This window comes from Amblyomma maculatum, chromosome 4, assembly GCF_055883805.1.
Source record: "Amblyomma maculatum isolate TAMU_Amacu chromosome 4, ASM5588380v1, whole genome shotgun sequence".
NCBI classification, from domain to species: Eukaryota; Metazoa; Arthropoda; class Arachnida; order Ixodida; family Ixodidae; genus Amblyomma; species Amblyomma maculatum.
The window spans coordinates 113,814,144-113,830,367 of record NC_139347.1 but is presented as its reverse complement, the minus strand read 5'-3'; the positions used below and the strand labels follow the sequence as shown (position 1 = coordinate 113,830,367).

Here is a 16,224-nt window from a genome sequence, read left to right as displayed (position 1 = left end):
GTTATTAAAGCCTATAATGGGGAATTATTATATGTGATTTATTTTAAAATAGAAGACATCAAAAAGATTGCAATACCGTGTTTTTCCCTTGTTGAATCCAATATATGTTCATACCCGGTATTGTTACAAGGGGATTCAAATGTATGTGGTTAATTGTCTTCTTTTCAACGAAGGCCTCGCGCCTTTCTTTTTGTAGCAGGTTCATTTTCAATAACCGAAAGTGCACTAAAGTAAGCCCGCACTGACTACTTTCACGAACTTTTGTTCTTACGTAACAAAAACATAGATATTATTTATCTTATTTTCCCAGTCGCATAGAATTCGATATATTTCACAGCAGAACAACTGTGGAAGTCAAGTTGACCTTTTCTCTTAATATGCAAAACTATGTTTTCTATTTTCTACTTTTCTATCACAAGGGCTAGAGAGAGAAAAGCTTGCAGAAATATTTCACTTCGGAAGCTGTGGATCTAAGCATCACGTCTAAGGAACGAGGTTCCTTATGCGAACTTGGGGTTCCCTTTCTGGTGTTTTTTCAGGAACAGCAGTGCGACAAAAAGGGATCCACATCACGCGGAGGCAGACGCTGTCAGCAACAGCACAGACCACAGTGGCATGGTACACACCAGGCAAGGGCCACTGCGTGATACAGACGCGGACGTCGGCTTTTTGTAGGCAGTTCTATAGCGAATATTTTATGTGGAAATCTAAACTTGATGTAGTAAAACAGCTGCGATGCTTTAGCTTTTGATGGAAATTAAAGGTTTTAAACGTACCATGAAATAAACGAATTCGTACGTTTCGAAATTATTCTTTGGCTCTTTACTGTGTCAGAACCATTTCTAACAATATGCGATGCTTTGATTGCTATTTTAAGGCAAAAGCTTTTATAGGCATGTCAGCGAGATTACGCGAGTGACAGATGCTGCATGCTTCCTTTACCGTAAACCAATTACAGAACGCAGATGAACTTTGATTCATTCAACTGTGTAGCATTGGCTGCGACGCACGTCTTTCTCTCCCCTTCTTTCTTCATTTTCTCGTCTGTCCGGCCGAGGCAACGGAGGTGGCGCAGCTCCAGAGCTGGTAGCAGGCCCACGCATCATCTTTTGCTTCTTCCTACAATCGCAACAACAAAAACAACGCCTACATTTCTCCACTGCGAACTACGCAATGGTCTCAGAATTTGCTGTGGAGAACAATAGAAAGTGATGCTACTACAAAGAGCTATTGACGCAGTTGAAGCATACGTCACCCCATAAGACTAAGGTGCCCACCGAAAAAGTACGAATTTCTTGTCAATACCGGCAAACACGGTTAAGCAAGCCGGCCGAGCAGAGCATTATGCTTTGAGTCGATGGAGAGCCCGCACCGCGGGTCCCCAAAGTCCGGATTTGATATGCTACAAGAAAATAGTTTCAATGAATACGCAATCAATGCTCTCCAAGGCACTGCACAGCAAGTGGTGCTATTCATTCGAATGATTAGTAACATATACTCCGGAATGAGAGAAGCGAATCTCCTCAGTTTAGTACAGGCCTTCGCAATTAACCGCACAGCCTACCTTTGGCCAGGTCTTCGACTCAAGGCGGCTGAAAAAGAGAACATCGACGTCATCATCAAAAGTGCATAAAGCAATAGGGATGTCAATCCGCACGTCAAACGAGCGACGTACAGGTCTAGTCGTGCATAACACGTTAGGAGAGACCATAGAGGCAGTTAGGATCTCGAAATATGGATGCTCTCTACCGCAACTGGTCGAGTCATTCTTGCTAATCTGAGCATCAACTATGAGGGACAGGGCGAAACCAGAGTGGATCTACCAAATGAAATCCGCGGCCAGCCCAGAAAATGCACCAAGAACATGCACCACATGTTCCTAAGAAAATGTTCTTAAGAACATGCACTACGAGCACCACACGGAGCGTAGGGCAGATTGAGCAAGAACTCTGGCAAACCTTTTTCATAATGACAAATTGGTGGTTTACGTTGACGCGGCAGACTGTAAAGGAGTGATTGGTAGCGATCTTTACTGACGCACAGGGTAACCTGCTGGTTAGCGGGGGGGTTACCGCAAATCATACGAGCACAGGCGAAGAGATCGCTATCGCCCTCGCCATAGGAGGGACCTCTGCAAAAACTATTGTCAGCAATTCCAAAACAGATATCAGCAATTAGATCGTTGGGCGAGTTTCCCCATATGTAGAGCGAATTTTATGTAGCATCCACATTTTTAGACAGATTCGCATAGTATGGATATTTGCTCATGCCTCCCATCCTGGGAACGAGGCGGCCCATGGACTAGCTCGAGGTCTTACTTTCCGAGCTGGTCGCTCCAGGTGAGCCGATCGTTTCACGAGCGCAGAGAGGCTGCTCAAGTATAAAGATATTTTACAGCACTACATGCTTGTCGGACAGAAATACGCACCCTCACATAAATCGCTTACCATAAGCATGATGATTATGTTTTGGCGATATCGTGAATTACTAAAGCGCAGATCTCTTTTTTCCTCCGTTCCATTCTAATTATTCTCTGAGCGGCCTATATCGAGTACCTTCGACGAAGCCTAATCTGAGCTTCACTGTATGCTTAAAAAGGCCTTCAAATGATTTGTGAGGTGGCTTCCTTGATTCCGCTGAATATGACGCGAGGGAAATTATTGATATTCAAGCCATTTCCTGGGATTGTTGAGCAGCAAGGTGGCTTTCGCGAATTTCCAGTCATACCACAACCAAGTCTTCGTTCACTGACAATGATACTGATAGCCTGGGCGCATCCATGATGAAAACAACACATGAACGACAAACCCATGTAAGGTTATGAAGCACGAACCCGAAAATCCAGGAGCATCATCCCTCTAGCTAGTACAACTGCCGGGTTCCAGAGATTATGGGCTGGCGCCTAACGAGAGGGAAGAGCACAAAGGCCGGCCAGGGTCCGATTGGATGACTCTGAAATAGCTTCACCCATTCATGAAAGGAAAACGAAAACGCAATAGCTCGTGTACACCTTCGGGGAAGAGGAAGAAGAAGAAGGCGTAAAGAAAAGAGGCCATGGCTATCTCGTCTTCGAAGCAGGCGATGTACTGGATCGGCATGCACATGGTAAGCGGAAACACTTGCTCCTCGTGAAATCTTGCTTGAATGTGTCATGCGGTAGGTAGGCACAAAAAGAGAGAATATTCTTGACGTAATGCCGACGCAGGTACCAAACATCGTCGGCGTGGCTCGTTTCTCATACGGCTTCCACCGGACGGGGTCTGGTAAGTGTTGCACAGCTATGAATAGGCGGACTCTTAGATATTAGTGCTCTAGCACGAGGGCCAACAATCAGCGATTTCGGGAGCCATGAACCCGAGCACCACTGGCGCATACGAATAGGACCCGTTGGAACGATTTGGTCTTCGAGCCAGATACGCGTATCATGGGCCATACAGTCACGTTCGTATCAATTCGTTAAATCGGGGCTTTATGTTGGGCAGTCTTCCAAGCAATGTAGTAGATTACGACCCTCTGCAGATAACTATGTGTGACTTGATACCGAAAGGGAAGAGAAACTCGAAGTGGCAACACACCTAATTCACATTTCTCTTACCCGCCCGTCATTTCTAATGCAGCAGGTCAGTGCCCGCATTCTCGCATTTCTCCCAAGGGCCGCGGAGCCTCCTCCTAGCAACCATTCGAACTAAAAAGAAATACTCAAGTGGGCTTCCAAACCATGCCGAGGCAAGGATATAAGCTTCGCAGACACCATGTTCGACAACTGCACCATCTCGGTAGCCACCGCATTCTCTACGTACTAAGATGCCAGTCTTTCAAGCTGCGCTTAGGACGCCATCGTCTTTATCTCCTCTGAGAAAGTTGCAGCAAAGGTATTAGTTTGGCCTTCTTCATTCTAATAAAAACAAACATCTGTTAAATGCTTAGCTAAAGATGGGAAAAATTTGCAAAGCCAAGTTAAATTTAGCGAAGCTTAGCTAATTGAGGGCTCAATTAGCGAAGCCAAACCGCCGCTTGGTATTTTTGTTATACCATCAGAAAGAAAATAAAGCAGTTGGAGCCTTGCGCACACAAGTTCAGAAGCGCCATTTTCTAATGAGTCGCTTTGTTTCCATTTCACTTTACCATCTGCCATTGGCGTCCGTAAGCGGTACCCTAGGCTATAGCGGGGAAACCGGTGGGTAGACGTCAATTTATAGATAGTAGCACTACGAAGTTACCAATCACACCGACCACCGTTTTCTCATGTCCCTGTCGTCCTTCGGAGAACGTTAGAGAGAAGGGAAGTTTACTTCGTGCCGCAATCTCTTAGACAGGAGAAATAACGTGCATGGGCACAGGAATGTTACAGAAGATTGTGGCTGTCCTGCTGGGGCACGGGGACGGAAGACAAGAAAAAAACACGCGTAAGAAAGTACAACTCGCGGAAGCAGGCCGCGCTTCAATGAATCAAGCTGGCTGGCATGGTTCTGGTGGCAGAGGGGTCATAGCTTCAAGGCCTTCAGCGGATTCTGGCTAGTAAGTATTAAATGATGAGACAGTGATGCCTCACGTAGCTCAGCTTCTCAAGGCGCTTAACACGCTCCTCACGCCATAGCATTTGGTCGATACCACTTCGGTTGAGGCCACCTTGAAGCTCTGAGCTGCACTGCCCTCTGAGCTGGCAGCTGTGAGAAGCGTAGTGAGGGAGCTCGCTGGTTTGAGGAGTTGGACGTAGAAGATCGCGTTACGCTATACGCCTCCTTGAGGATGCTTAGAGGTATCGCATCGAAATGCATGTCCCTTAATGCCGCTAACGCCAATCTCTCAGCGCCTGCAGCAGACATGGCAAAGGTATTTGTTTACACGTTAAATGACGAAGTTAATTATTGCACACCACTTTTTTCATCTCGTCGCATGAATGTCGCAACAGCGAGCTGGAGAATACTGCAGGGCTCAAGAACAGAAACACGTCACGGGCTGCCGTAAAGCCTTGAACTATCGTTTGAACTGTACCTTAAAACATAGTAATGGAAAGCACACACACGGCCGCCCGGCAATCTAGCTGCGTTGCGTACTTCACACTATTCAGAATTCGATCGCTCTTCAGAGGTAAGCATTTTGGTTGGTTTGTTGCATGTGTTTCTGTGCTCTAGGGTAGACTATTAATACTCTGCATTGGAGAGAGAACGATGGCTTAGAAGAGACCACGTGCTCGCGTATTGTTTTCTGTTCGTGCAGAAATCGGCCTCGCACTGGACATCATGCTTGGCGCCGAGTCCATCGCCAACATCTTCAGTGATACGGCGGTCATCCTACTTCTTTGGAAAATGGTACACATTTGATTGGCGGTCAATACTTTGGTACTCTATCCGACAATGTATACCTCCGTCTCAGACTTCTGTACTGGTTTCTACTTAAGGACCGGCACCTAACGGACCAAGGTGACAATTCCTTAACGTCTATGCGTTGCAAGTCTTCCGAACACCGGAAGCAGTTGAATCATAAACCGTCTTCACAAAGGCAGCAGCCATTGCTCGACGAGCGGCACCGTTGTAAAGGCGCTTGTGGCTTACAGCACGGCACATGCACAGAAATTCTCGTTTCAAAAAAGTGACTTACACAATGGTATCATACTCAAGGAAACCGACGATTTATCCACGGTATTTGGGTCACAAACTGTTGTCGGCTATTCACCGCCTCTAAGGGGCACACAAACAAACCGAAATGTAAGACACGTTAACATGAGACGCGTGTAAGGGTTTCTTTGCCATAGGCGGCACCAGTGCCATCATGCATGTGCAAAATACGTTTCCAGTGAACCTGTAAGAACAACAGAGGCTAATTATGCGAATAGATGTTGCTAACATTCACCTGATGCACCACATAAAACGAAGCGGACTGAGAAGTCAAGACTGGTCATGCACCGTGAAGTTTTTAATTGAATAAATCATCTTATTTAGACAGTAACACTCGATCTCTGGCGGATACCCATTAGACCTTTCCTCAAGAGAGATCATGAATTGGAGAAACTGGGCAGGATTAGTCTCGGAGGCATTTGTGAGGTGGCGGAATTTGAGTGTTGTCTGAATCCAGGCATGATAGAATTATGCTGATCGGTTGAGGCAAGTGTGCCCAACATATTTCTTCTTGGAAGGGCGAAGATAGGCCACTTCCACAGGAGGTTCGCTGTAGTAGCACAAATGTGACATATTTGGCATGTTTACAGCCTTTACTCAGTGGGTTTCTCAGACACTGACTTTGTGTGAGTTGTGACCGGTGTTAGTGGCACCATGAAATGCCACAGCTTCCTGATGGACCAGAAATTACTAGCTCTGTCCTCTATTCTTCAGAATCTTTCGCCGTGTCATGTCAAACAACGTGAAATATCAGGCCATCCTTGTTTTCTAGAAGCGATGCTCTTTTTTTTTTCTAAGCCCAACGAGTGGCTCAAATATTAAAAATGCGTGACAAAGACGTTAGATTGTAGCACGCGTATTACCAACAAATTGCATTACGGAGTTTAACGTTTCAAAGCGATTCAGGCAACAAGAGACGTCGTAGCGGTGGGCTGCGGAAATGTGGACCACCTGGTGTTGTTCAACGAGTACTATAGTATCGCACAGCACACGGGCGCCTAGCTCTCCATATGCATCGAAAAATAGCCGCAGTGGTAGGGATTTGATCCCGCTTTATTGGGTTCAGCAGTTGATCTCTGTAACCACTGCGCCACCCTGGCGCGGTCGGAATAATTGTTTAAACTAAGAAGAAATGAGCATAGCAATGCGAAGAAAGGGTAACGATGGTCGCTAAGAATAGAAAATTGAATACCAGAAGAAGGAAAGAGCAGCAGGGGGCGCCAGAGAATGTAACGGGGTGAGGTGCTGTGCGTATAGTCCGGCTAATGATGATGTAATTTTGTTAATTTTCTCTTCGGTCTCAGGACAACGCGCCGACAACCGATGAAGACCACGTGAGTGAACTCATCTCTATGCGAGAAAGTGTACCCTAAATAAGATGGATATTTTATATCAGAGATAGTTTAACTTTTAGTTGCGTTAGAAAGGTTCTAGAATGTCGTACGACTGCTGCCTCAGAGCCGAGGCTTCGTCCTCGTTCACACTTAGGTATTCAGTGACAAGGGCGAGCGAATTGTGCCACCGCGCAAGTCTTCCGTCGCCCATGCATGCTTGCAGGTTACCACGTTGGTGGCTTGGCCAGCTCGGCTGCTGAGGCCATTGGCTTCTCGCCAGAATCTAACGGTAGTGTCGTTTATTCCTACCACATGTCCTACGCAATAAATTTAAACGGCGCTGGGAAGGTTGCGAGATGTGGTCGTGAATCTTTGAGCGTTGCACCCTAGCTTTAAGAATGTGAACGATAGCGATAAAATAGTTTTTAATAATTGGGATGGGGATGGGAGTTATTGAACCGCAACTACAAGCCATAGCAAAGAAAATGAGAGAAGGCGCGCTTCTCAGATGGGTTTAATGTAGTATTGCAGGACGGTTCACAAAGGCTTCTAGATACAACATTTCAGCGTGTTCGGCTAAGCATTTAGCGCGGCAATCTCTCATTCTCTTAAAGGGGTCATGACACCAATTTTGGGGTATAAACTATTTATGGCATCTTATTCCTGATGTGCTAATCAACTAAACTTCAAAGTTTCAGCTGCATCAGAGCTGCATGTATATTTAAAGCTATCATTTTCGGTTCTTCGTGAACAGCTTACTGATCTGGCAACCGGCGCAGCCGGAGACGGCAAAGCCTGATGCCGCGTCGTCTGCTGCATATTCTGTGCACGAGCAACGTCAACCGCGGTTACGCGAAGCCGCGGTAATGTCAGCTAAACAGCAGTCATATCGCTTACAGAGGTTACCTCGAACTGAGCTTTTCGTCGTTCTCTGTTAGCGTTTTTAACCTAGGGAATAGCGGCATCTATGGGCGCGATTCAGGTGCAAGTCGACGCCCGAGTACGAAAGGTGCCCGAGCTGACACGCTTGAACAGTGTGCTTATTGTACACTGAAACACATAAAAAGAAACACATACGTGCGTTATGTATGCAATATCGTCCGATGGCGCCTTTGTACAATCTCCGGGTACCGCCCGACAGCGTAGCAGCGTGGCGCACTACATCTATGCACACAATAACCCCGGCCGTCCCGTCTTAGAATTATCATTTACGCTGATCATTGTCACACCCAAGTCCGGCCCTAACGGCATCGTGAAAGCAGATAAGCTCATGAGGCCTGCAGAACCCGGTGCCACAAGGTCACAGCAACGGCGCCCTCGAGCGAAAGATGACGGCGCTCTGCTTCCACACTAATTGTCGCTAGGCCTACATTACTTCGCATTGAAGCCACACATACCGGACGGCACTTCGCAATAGATGAGCGAGGCGTTTTAGTAAATGCGCTACTCGATCATGAAACGTCTTTACAGTTAAACCCACTGTTTCGTTGGAAAGAAAATGATTATTTTCGCCAACGCCTTAGCAGCGGAGCTAGCGTACAAGGACAGAAGAACCATACCGACCGTGAGCAAAACCTCCCACCGTATTGGTCGGCATTTCCCAAATTCATTTTTCAAAATTCTTTCTCGAGGTGCTATTAATATTACAATCCGCCGTATCGCTGCGGCGGATGGCTTGCGCGGAAGGCACGATCGGCGCGGCGGTGCTTAGGGTGGGGGGGGGGGGGGGGGGGGGCAGTGCTGCTATCGGTTGAAGGTGGCGGACGTTTTCTCCGAAGGCGGATGCCTGGGCAAGAACTAAATCACGTTTCCGTAAAGTGTGTGTTCTGTTTTCAGAAACACGCTGCGTACACTTATTGTGGGCCATGTTAACAAGCGCGAACACAGTACAGTGTATAGGCAGGTTATCGGTGCCGGCACAGCAGCAGACGATGCGGTGGCCGGTGTCCCTCTTTGACGTCACCAAGTGGTTCAACATGGCTATCGCTGTCGGTGGGAGGAGCTTCTAGAGGTAAACTTCAGCCACTTATTTCGAAACAAGGAATGCTTCCAGGGCGCTCAAATTTCGGAAATATAATATTTAGATCCAGTATTATCTGTGGGTCTAAAAAACTAATATATTGGATAACCTTGGCACGATCCCTTTAACCTTCAGAGACGTGTGCGACTCCCTTATCCCACGTGGAGATGTTTAGTAACTCCAAGTCAGACTGAGATGCCAAAACGCGGGCACGCATTTCTAAGATATAGCAATACTTCGAGCCGACTGCTGACGCAGGAGCCTCACCTGCTCTGTGCGCCACATTGTACCGGTTTGAATGATAGTGACATGAATTAGGCACATGTCTCAGGAAACTGAATCCAGCATTGTGGTGTGCCCCCACTGGCGCCAACGCAGGCACGGATGCTGCGTGTCCTGGGCGCGTTCGTGGTATGGAACACCATAGCATTGCTGCTGTGCTGTGGCGGTAACATGGCCGGCCTCAGGTACCCTCCTAAGTGGGTGAGTTCAGAACTGCGAGCAAATTGAAGTTTGCGTTCATAATTCACAATTTGGAAAGCACGTCCAACTGAAAAAAATAATGAGAGGTTTTTATGACACAATCTCTTACGATGTCATCATTATCATAAATATATTACATAATTTATCAGACTCAGTGAGATTCTATGAGATTTGTATGCAATTTGCATGAGATCGTGCGAGAAAATTGCGTGAGGTTATTGCCTCCCACTACGTTTTCGGTAGGGTGCCCTTGTTTTGTGGCGCTAAGTCTCCTTTCTGAGTACGAACTGCTAGCCAGGAAGGAGAAAATCCATCGTAACGATCAGCCAGGTTATATGTGCTGCGCGACAAAGAGGTCCCCCTGCAATCCCATCTTAAAGCACGCGCAGCTACGTACACAGGACACCCTCACATCACCAATATTATAATGAGGGAGTAATAACTCGTTGACATTCACCCAAGCGCAGCCATCTGCCGCAAAGGAAAGCTATACAGCTTTCTCAGAAGTTTCGTAGTTAAAGAAAAATTCTTCCTAGTCCGGGGACCGAACCTGGGACTACCGCCTTTCCGGGGCAGTCGCTCTACCAACTGAGCTAATCAGGACGGTCAGCAGAACTGATGGTAGGGTGAGAGAGAATTGATCTATAACTCGAAGTGGGAATGGTACGAATGGTTTTACCAACACCATTCCCACTATTCACTCTCGCCCTACCATCTGTTCTGCTGACCGTCCTGGTTAGCTGAATTGGTAGAGCGACCGCCCCGGAAAGGTGGTAGTTCCGTATTCATTACCGGGACAAGGACTAATTTTTCTTTAACTACGAAGTTTCTGAGCTGTTAGCTTTACTTTATAGCCGCATGGCTGCGCTTGGGTGATTGTCCATGAGTAATTACTCTCTTAAGTCAAGTCTATTCCACCTTGGGGGATTCAACTAAATATTTGGCCTTCACCAATATTATCTGTGAAATTCCTTCGATTCCTGTGGCGCTTACATTGTCATGACATCCACTGGTCCGCTCTAAAGGCGCGGTTTTTCATCAGCTCCGCGCATTAGATGTCTACGCCGTGTTCATTTCTGCTTCCTGTTTTTGACCGCCGTATTGCGATGACTGATGATTTCAAGACTTCAAGACTGTGACAATTTTAGCTTTGTGCTGATGTTATTGGGTCGCTCCGAATAGCGCAATGATCAAAAAGTAGGCACACAATCGACAAGGGGGCTCTTAGATTTCGTGAATTCTGACTACAGTCCTTTCAGCGTACATGTACAGTTTGAGTGCCATATATCTGCAGCAAACTTCCCAGATGTTTGTTCTACTTGTTTTGAGCAGAGGTTTCCATAGAATAGCTGAAGAAAGAACTTTGGGCACCAAGGCGGTCGTGCCTGCTGTCTCCAATCAAGAAGGCTTCAAATATATTTCGCAGCTCTTGGACTAAGAGTTTTTTTCTTCTAGTGCAGAGACAAGTTTTATAATGCGATTGCTTGAGAAAGAAAGCGCATATAAGAGGTAATTCATGTGTCAGGCAGTGAGAATAATTATGTGGCCTGTTGGTATTTTGGTGCCCGCATAATTTTGGCTTTATGAATAAAATCACCTCCAACCTGCGCGTCGTAAATTAGTCAGTGGGCCGGTCTTATGCAGTTTTTGCTATCGATGAACAATACTCGCTCATTGCTTCTGATTAAAGTCAGTGCAAATTTTACTTTATTCTTTTTTTTTTTTTTTTGCAGAAAACAGGAAAGTTTTTATTCACTACTTTCCACCGCAGTGCGTTAGTTCACTAGCAGAGCACATGCCCTATCTTTGTGGATGTACAGAACTGGCGCGATCTGTGCGCCGCTTGTGGCGAACACTGCGTAACTCAGTGGGGATGTCTCGATAAAAGTCCCGGGAGATACTGCGCGAGCATAAAGGTTGTCATGGCTTACGCTCATACCACCTATTTAAAACGCCATCATATTATCTTTGCAATGTTTCTATCATTGCAAATTCTCGTTGTGAGTGCCCACCACCACGTGGCATGTAATGACAGTCGCACAAGCTATTGCAGCTTGCGCCTGGATTCCTGGTGCATGACAATATTACAATTATATGGACGAAGCTTTTCTCCATAACGGAACTGTGTGAAAATCTCTTCCAAACGTATCCTGCTTCACCTATGCTCCATTAATCCAAGACATCGCAACAAAATTTCGTGATTACGCATCATCATTAATGTTGGGGAGCATGGAATAACACTAACATGGGCACAACTTGAAAATAGCCACACTAGTCCATCGCGGTTTCAATACAGGCGCATTGGGATTGCAGCGGTTGAAAAATAGGCTTACCCTGCCATGTAAACTGAACCGGGTCATAACTAGCTGCGGCTGGATTCTGGCTTAAAGGAATCGTTTGTAACTCACTTTCCTTTTTTGCTTTAACCCGATGTGGCGTGTAAATCGACTTTTCCCTGATTATTACAGTACACAAATAAAGACGCCGACGATCTCAACCGAACAGAAAAGGTATGTGAACGCCCAAATAATGTAGTTTTCATTGTAAGGACAAATCTAATGGCAGGTTAAAATGCATGCATTTTTGCAAGAAGAAGCCACTATCAGACGAGACTACGCACGAATAAACGATTATTCCAATGTGCAGGGGAGGATTGTAATTACCTGGGCACCCGTCATCATCCTATCTTCGATGTTTAAGGTAAGTCGGCGCAATTTGACGAGATTTAACCTGCAAAAAAAAAAAAAAAAGGAAAAGGAATCTGAATGTTTATGATTGTGAGAAACAGGATGCTGGTAAAAATTCACATTGCAAACCAAGGCATTCGCCGCGAGATCGACCTAGAGGTGGCACCACCGTCGCTCCGATAGTGTGAATAGGCAGCCGGCGGCGCTCGCAGAAGCGCGCACGATGTAGGTCTGCTTCCGAGTTTATGGCGGGTTTGTTGGCGATGAAAACGTGCCTTATGCAATGCCTTAGCGATTTACTGTTTGGTGTGTTCCAAATTTCAGACAGAAGTCCGTAGATTTCACCAACGCAGCAGAAGAAACGCGGATTTCAGGAAAACAAGGCACGCAACCACACGTCTTTTAGATTTACAAGGCATCGCTTTGCAGGCTTTTTTTGTTTTACCGCGTTCACAGGCCTGATACCTGGGCCTGAACTGTACCACTAGCCTAATGACAGCTTTGTTTTTATTATCGCCTTTTCAACAGTGTGCGCGTGTCTAACAAGAGTAAGACAAGCAGATTTAGTGTCAAGCCTACGCAGATACAAGGTTCATGCTCTGACCTGCAGTAGTTTAGAATGAGTTGAAACAGCCTGGTTCATTATAGCGCACTCGACTCGAGGATTAAGCAAGTTTAATGTAGCACTGAGAGCGTGCTGCCTATAGCGGGTTGCCGTAAACTGAGTGAGCATGCATCAACTCTGGCTAGACAGCCAAGCACAAATAACCCTCAAAAATGAGATTTCAGGACACTGTACAAGGAACCTCGCCGCACAGGAAAGCTGACTGTTCACGAGCAGAGCGCTGAATGGATTTGCCGAGCTCACAATGAGGTGAATGCTTCTTGCGGCCAATGTCAGAGAGTCTGATCGAGGACAGTATAACGTTATTCTGATGCGTGTGATGTTGAGAAGTGGTAAATTAGTAGTCTAATTATTTTTTTCACAATGCCTATACATTTCACCGCGTGACAAAACTTTTACATAGTTGACAAAATGTAGGACTATAAGCGATTAATTTTCAGTAACGTTAAAGTGCAAGCTTTCGGATCAGTCGCTGCGAAGACATTGTAAAAGCACTGAGCATGTGTGAATGTCATGTTTTGGCAAGGAATTGTGAAGGCTGAAAATTTGTCACTGTAATTATATAGCAGTGACTCGACCTTACCCGAAGCAAAATATTAAGGATATTTTCAAAAGAGATGCCTGATATAAAACTATCCCGAAGGAAATAGAGTTCATCTTATCACCCGGCTATAAACGATGCATATATTCCCGAACTGAACACCGATAGTTAAGCCAATATGAAGCTATTTTACTCCCCTTGTCAGAAAGAACGTGTTTGCTCAGAAGACAGCACTTAAGCGACAAGGCTTTCTAATGTGTGACAAACCTCCTCCTTAACGGTCAACAGAGGCGCGCGCTATCCCCGTTACGGTTACACGTCGTCCCTCTATGGAGCTTGAGAACACAGTAAAAAATTAGGCTGGTCAATCCGTAAAGTATGTGCGTCGGTGTGTGATTGAGGAAAGCGTTCAAGAAATTCACTTTTTCTACAAAATACTGGTTATTTATAGCTAGTAGTCCAAATTACACTACATAATAATCGTACAAGAAAAAGAACCATCACGACACGATAGTGATAAAAGATGACTCGGTAAATGACAAGAGGAAAACACCACAATGAACAAACTCTGCGATGAAAAAGGACTATAAAGATAACAAAGCAAGTATTTCAGATACAGCAAGTAGGGAAAGAGTTACGCGGAAAGTGCAGCGTAAAACGCTAAACCAGATCAAGGTTTAAACATGGGCGAAAACAATATTCAATTAACCGACAGTCTGTTGCAAAAAAGAATTCTCACAGCTTTCTTGCTCACTGAGGCGTCGTAACCGCAGAGTTGATTGGTAGCGACGGCCAGACAAGATGAGGAGGAACGAGTTGATTACGGGCCCGGTGAAAAAACAAGACACTTTCCCAGAGCAAGCAGCCGCGAGAGTGGCCTGGAAGACTGCATCTCCTCAGAGCGCACTGCCGTTCATTCCGTGTGGTTTCGTTTTCTAGCACAACGCAACGTCGAATCAGTTATATCGTCTTTCACTTACCACTTCCAGAGGCATACCCATGATTTTTGCTCACAGCGCCACATTAACAGAAACCCGACAGAAATGATGCCCTGCACAGCTGTCCTTTTCCATGATCATCCTTATACACGGTTGGGTAAAAAATCGCAATACAAATTACCTTTTTCACTAATGTATCGTTCTTTGAGGATGGGTGACACACGTTTCCAAAGTGCATATGCCTTTTTCTCGCTTACAGCTGTTCTACACAAGTCTGCTGTACGATTTCTACTATCTGTACAAGGCTTCTGCAATTAAGGCGAAGCGCAGCGCTGCGGCAGAATCTAGCTTCAGTCAACGCATGGCGCCAGGCGTGCCTTCAAGTGACGCCGCGGCGCCAACGACCAGCACAGCGGTGGAACCTTCACCTGCCGGAACATTGAAAAAACCCGGGACGCGGAGGCTCTCTGCCGCTAAAGACGGACGCGCTGCTTTGAATTCCGAAGGAAACACAAGAATGGCGTCAGTTCGTTTAGAAAGAAAGCCGCTTCCTGGCGATGTCCCTGCAGCAGCGGACTGCACTCAAAGGAATAGGCCAGCAAGAAGAAAGTCAAGTGGAAACTCCACTGTTGGCGAAAATACCACTAGAACAGCCAACACAACCTTGCTGCCCAGTGCTAAGCCTCGTCGGAAGGCCCAAGGGGCGCCGGATACGAGTCGCGCAGCAAGCACCTCTAAATTACACAAGTCAGCCAGCCGCCCACAAGAGCTGCAGAGACATTCCTTCGCTGGACTCACGTCCACGCTGAAATCAAGTCTGTATGCCCACATTAGCCGCCAACAGTCCATTGCCAGTACTCGTCGACAGTCCATTGATAGTAGAAGTCGACAGTCCGTTGGCAGTAGACGTCGAAAGTCCGTGGCTAGTTCCGCGGCGGATGACAGTACCCCATTTACAGCGTCTCAAAAGTTGCCAAGCAACTCACAGGGGAAATATGCAACTGCTTCTAACACTTCGGCACCAGCGCCGCTATCTAGTGGCGCCACTGAGCTACAGCCCACAGACGATGCTGCTACGAGTCAAGTCTACGGCAGTACCACTTCATGTAAGCCAGGAAGGCTAAAGAGGCAGCATTTAGTTGCCGCTGTCGGAGACAAGGCGACGGTTGTCACATCTGATGACAATGCTAGCCAGATATATAATACCGGCGCTGATATACCCCTGCAGCCGATAGATCGATCTCCGCAGCATTCCGGGGCAACTACTGAGGCCATCTCGCCGGCTCCGCCATCGAAAGATGCGGCTCGGCGAAACTCCACCCAGGGAATTGATGCAAGTGATGTCACCTACAGCGAAGTTTACCGGAAATTACTGAGCCTATTGCGGCGGCATTCCGTTCCCACTTTCAGCGCACCAGAAACGGCAGCACCGTCAAGGGGCAGTGCTAGGCGACACTCCACTGGCGCTGTGATTGGCAGGAACGTCACCGGAAGAGCCGCTGGTTCCGAGAGTAGCGCCTGGCGGCAATCCATTGGTGGCCGGGTCAGTGAAGCTTCGCTGTCAAGAGGCAGTTCCAGGGGGAAATCGTCCGGCGGCTCGACTGGCAGGGATGCTACAGGTAGAGCCTCTGTGCCTTTGAGAAGCGCCCTGCGGCAGTCCATTGGGGGAAGAAGGGCGAGTGAAGCTTCCGGCAGCGCCAGTTACCGGAAGTCAGCGGGCTCGTCACGGCGGCAGTCCATCACCTTTCCCAGTGCTATAAGACCGAACACACCACCAAGACCTAGTACTCGGCGGCACCCAATAAGAGGAAAAGGCGGGATGGAGGTTTCCGGTAGTGACATCAGCCCTAAGCGACCGAAGCCATCGCGACCGCTGTCCGGGGCCGCCGGCAGCGTAAAGGCACAACCATCTCTTGCAGAAGCTCAGAGGCTGCCAGCTGAGAGTCCAGATATCAGCGAAACTTCTCCGGTAAAGACA

General features: G+C 46.9%; 1 pseudogene; it reads right to left on the bottom strand.

The window, feature by feature from the left end:
• Positions 1-15,908, bottom strand: part of LOC146191979 (uncharacterized) — a 34,064-nt pseudogene extending 18,156 nt beyond the window's left edge.
• Between the last annotated feature and the right edge of the window lie 316 nt (positions 15,909-16,224).